Raw genomic sequence first — 4,433 nt, 5'->3', positions numbered from 1 at the left:
GAGAATTGGATGTATGGTGAATGGTGCTGGATTGGCAATGGCCACAATGGATATTATAAAGTTGCATGGAGGAACACCTGCCAACTTTCTAGATGTAGGCGGTAACGCTTCTGAAGGACAGGTAAATAAAAATTTTTAAAATGGGTTTTTAATTTTTTAGCCTTTTTGGTTGGCACATAAATTTGAAAACAAAAATGGGTGTAGGTTGTTGAGGCTTTCAAGATCTTGACAGCAGATGACCAAGTGAAAGCAATATTGGTAAACATTTTTTGAGGAATTATGAAGTGTGACGTCATAGCCAGTGGAATCGTTAATGCTGCTAAACATGTGAGTCGGCACTACATTTATTGCAATGCCACAAATAATTTACAGGGTTTTATCATTTATGCATGAAAAATACATTTGGCAGCCTTCTAATGACTTTTTCATTGAGATCAGGTTGCGTTGAAGGTGCCCGTTGTGGTTCGTCTTGAAGGTGCAAATGTTGACCAAGGAAAGAGGATTCTCAAGGTATATGTTCACTTTTAAAAACAAAATCAAGATTCATATTAGTTATGTAATGTTCATGGAACTAAAAAAATGAAAACTTCAACAATTCGTGTTGGGATATACAGGAAAGCGGGATGACATTGATCACAGCCGAGGATTTGGATGATGCAGCCGAGAAAGCAGTTAAAGCACTTGAATCGGCTTAAAGATACCACTTGCAATGTTTTGATTCTTTTCTTGTCAGTTGAGAAATTGTACCTTGATCACACAATTTCTAAAGTGAGCTAATGCGGTTTTTAATCATCACTTTTCGAGTTTTCTGGAAAATAATTGAAGATATTTTGATTTTCCACATGTTAAACTAGGTCTGTTAATTTGAAGAGAAGAGTTCATTTCAGAACCCTTTTTTTTTTTTTTTTTGTCGATTTATCTACAGTCGACAGAATAGTTAACAGAACCCAAACATGTAACCTTTTAAAGTTAGTACCCGGAGACCACAGTCCACAGAGACCATCTATTTACAAACAAAAGAGACGAAGGGATGTTAAGATGAAACCAGTGCCACCCTACCAAGTTTGGCATGGCAGATGCCGGACCACCACTGCTCTTCGATCTCCACTCACTCGAGTTCCTGTCTCCCAACTCTCATATCTCAATCCGATTCTAAACTGACCATAACAACCCCCAAAATACAAGTTGAAGCCTTGTCTTCTAAAACTCTCAATATATTTATTTGAATAATCTTCCTTTGTTTTATCTTTTTAATATGTGATTCGATTTGACCCGATTGAAAAAATATATAATATTTAACGATACAACCAATACCCAAAAATTTGCAACCCATGAAAGCATTTAGTAGGTCTTCACCGACTGAAATGAGGAAATCAAACTATAAATAACTTGTTGCAACCCAAGAACTATTTGTGTAGATAACTCAAATATTAAATAACTTGTTTTCAAAAAATCCGTACTCCCAAACCACCTCAAAATAAAACAGAACAACCCCAAAAGAAAAGATGGAGCTTGATCTTCTAATACTCACAGGTATATTGACTTGGATAATCTTATTTTGGTGTTATCATGTACTCGATTCTACCAAGACTGAAAAAATTAACGCTTAAAAGATACAATCAATTACCAAAACTTCCGAAACATAAAATAAAAAATATAAACAACCATGGGTTGGCTACTTACTAAGGTCAAGCCATAAAAACTATTTTTGTAATTAACTCTATGCTAGGCAAATGGTTTCTAATAAATACGTAATATTTGTTTGGATGTTTCGGTTTTCCTGTCGGGTGCGTGTTGTTTGCCATGTGAAGAGGTAGGTCCAGCAGAGCCCAGTTGGTCCCGCAAGACTCACCTTGAATAGGGACGTCTGCGCAAAGGCCATCTGCTCCCGCAGGACCCACCATGCTCAGATAACCTTACGCGCAGTACGCAAGCTGTACACGCAGGGAAAGCCTCCCAATGGTGAAGTACCCCGCCTGTTCCCGCAGTTGCGGATACAAGCCATCAGGGAAGGCTACCCGCAGACAGCAGGGCTACACGCACAAGACAATAGATACTTCAGTAGTCACATGAAGGAATGAGCAAGGCGGGAACAATCCCGCCAAAATGAGCCAGTCCGTATGATTCTGAAAGATCTGTACTATACCTACCAAGGTATGGATAGGACAGACAATCTGACCAGAACAGCCCATGAGCCAATCACAGGGTGACAGCTCACCGACAACAGTACGAGGAGGAGCACCCTCTAGTACTGTTTGTCACTATTAGCCGCTGCCTACTCACCAACCCTTACTGCGGGGCGTGCGCAGCCTACAGTTGGTGGAATAGTGTTACTGTTGGCCGTAACCTATTCACCAACCAGCATGGCCGGCGTATAATCCACAGTAGGTGGGACGTGCATAATCTACAGTTGGTGGAATAGTGCAGCCGACTATGTTACTGTTGGCCGTAACCTATCCACCAACCAGTATGGCCTGTGCATAGTCCACTGTTGGTAGAAACAGGAATACTATTCAGCCGGCTGTACCTTCTAGGAAACCTACCTTCGCTATAAATACTCCAACATCTTGGAATGGTAAGATCATCTGCTATCCTGTGATCTAGCAATCTCTTAATATACACTTATATTCAGAGCAATCTAGTCTGATTCTCACGCCCGGAGGGTGGTCACAAGGAGGAACCCCCCCTTCTCAGTGACGAGCTTACGGTGTCTGTTTTGCAGGTCTCCTGAAGAACAACCTTCTCAGCTAGATCTCATCCGTGGGAAACATTACTTAACCCCCAGATTATCTATAATCTGTCCAGGTTCACTTAGTGTTTCTTCATTGGCGCCATCCGTGCATAAAAGCTAGAACTAATTTAGTTTTTTCGAATTTTCTGAAGAAATGGTTAACGTTACTCCGGTCCAAAGGCCAGTAACCGACCAAGAAACCCCGGTAACAACCCCAGCAACTGGGGGGAACACCGGCGGTTATACAATCCTTACGAACACTACCCCGACTACCCAATCCGGGGCAAGTGGAGTAAATATTCCACTGGGGTTCACCGATACCCAGCTGGAAAAATGAACGAGGGTCCCTCGCCAAACACTAGACCAAGTGAAGGCGTGGGCCGAAGAACGTCAGAAAGAGTTCCAAGCTGAGTTGGACGAACGCTTGCGTTCAGTTCAACAGGCTGACGAATTCGGCAGTACTCGCCAACACCTCATTATGAACAGCGAGGGCGAGTACTCAGACGAGAGGGAGGAGTCCGATACCGACGCAAACCCTCGCCATAAGGCGAAAGGGAAGCGTAAGGAAACGAACTCCCAGCCAAAAAGGAATTTTGGGGAAGCCTTTAAACCAACAAATGCGGAGAGAAACCCGCGTGACTTCTCCAAAACCTTTAGACCAACTGCTACGAATGCAGGAAAGTCAAAATTTGCGAGGGACATTGCGGAAGCAATCGCCCCAAGAAGTGCCAAACAAATGTCCAACATTGGCACTTATGATGGTCTATCCGACCCAGACGACCATTTGAACAGGTTCATTGCGGGGGCTACCGTCAGTAACTGGACGGAACCCACGTGGTGTTACATGTTCCAGATGACTCTGGTCGGAGCAGCCAGGGCATGGTTCGATCGTTTACCGGTCCACCACATATATGACTGGGCGGACTTTCAGAACAAGTTCAGCCAGCACTTCAGCCAGCAGAGGAAGTATACTGAAGAGCAGTGGACGATCCTCAACTGCGTTAGAGAGGAGGATGAATCTTTACTAGACTTCATCACCCGCTTCAACTCCAAGAAGCTGAGTCTGGGCAACATAAGTGAAGATCTTGTTCGCAGCCGCTTTCATCCAGGGCGCCGAGTACCCAGAGCTTATCCGCACATTGACGGGTAAGGACGGCATGCCATCGACATGGATGCCATCATGACGGCAGCCAAGCGCTTTGCCGAAACGGAGAAGCAGCTGGGAAGAGATCTTCCCCAGAGTACACACCTCTACAAGCAGAGGACAAGGGAGAACAACGTTAGGACCGCCCGGCAGAACAAAAAGAGGCGGCTAGGTATTTGGCAGTCAAGGGTAAACTTTGACACCTCATCCAGCTCTCGCCCTCATTGTTGGCGGAAGGGACAACACACACCCTTCAAACCGAAAACACCGGTGGACGCCACTCACCAAGAGCGTCACGGAGATATTTGCCACGGAAAAATTGCCATGGCCAAAAGCCCCATTGATCCGGCAGAAACCTAATGCGGATCAAAGCAAATCCTGTTATTTCCACGGGACAAAGGGTCATGGTACTGAAGAGTGCACATCCTTGAAAGACATTGTTGAAGCATTTGTCAAGGATGGAAGACTTGCACATCTCGTGGCATCAATCAGGAAGGGAGGAAGGAATGACAACCGGTACAGAGGTAACGGACGAAAGCCCGTCGACATCAGCATCAA

The 4,433-nt window shown here is 44.5% G+C and overlaps 1 pseudogene across 1 annotated transcript; it reads left to right on the top strand.

The window, feature by feature from the left end:
* The first annotated feature begins 4 nt into the window (after window positions 1–4).
* On the top strand, window positions 5–717 carry LOC143582844 (succinate--CoA ligase [ADP-forming] subunit beta, mitochondrial-like; annotated as a pseudogene). The gene is made up of 4 exons (XR_013144054.1): window positions 5–121; window positions 205–327; window positions 439–510; window positions 615–717. The product of XR_013144054.1 is annotated as a succinate--CoA ligase [ADP-forming] subunit beta, mitochondrial-like (transcript).
* The last annotated feature ends 3,716 nt before the right edge of the window (window positions 718–4,433 follow it).

This window comes from Bidens hawaiensis, unplaced genomic scaffold (genome assembly GCF_021521415.1).
Source record: "Bidens hawaiensis isolate Kalapana, Puna unplaced genomic scaffold, B.hawaiensis_p1.1 tig00032031_1, whole genome shotgun sequence".
NCBI lineage: Eukaryota > Viridiplantae > Streptophyta > Magnoliopsida > Asterales > Asteraceae > Bidens > Bidens hawaiensis.
This window is presented reverse-complemented; position numbering and strand designations above follow the sequence as displayed.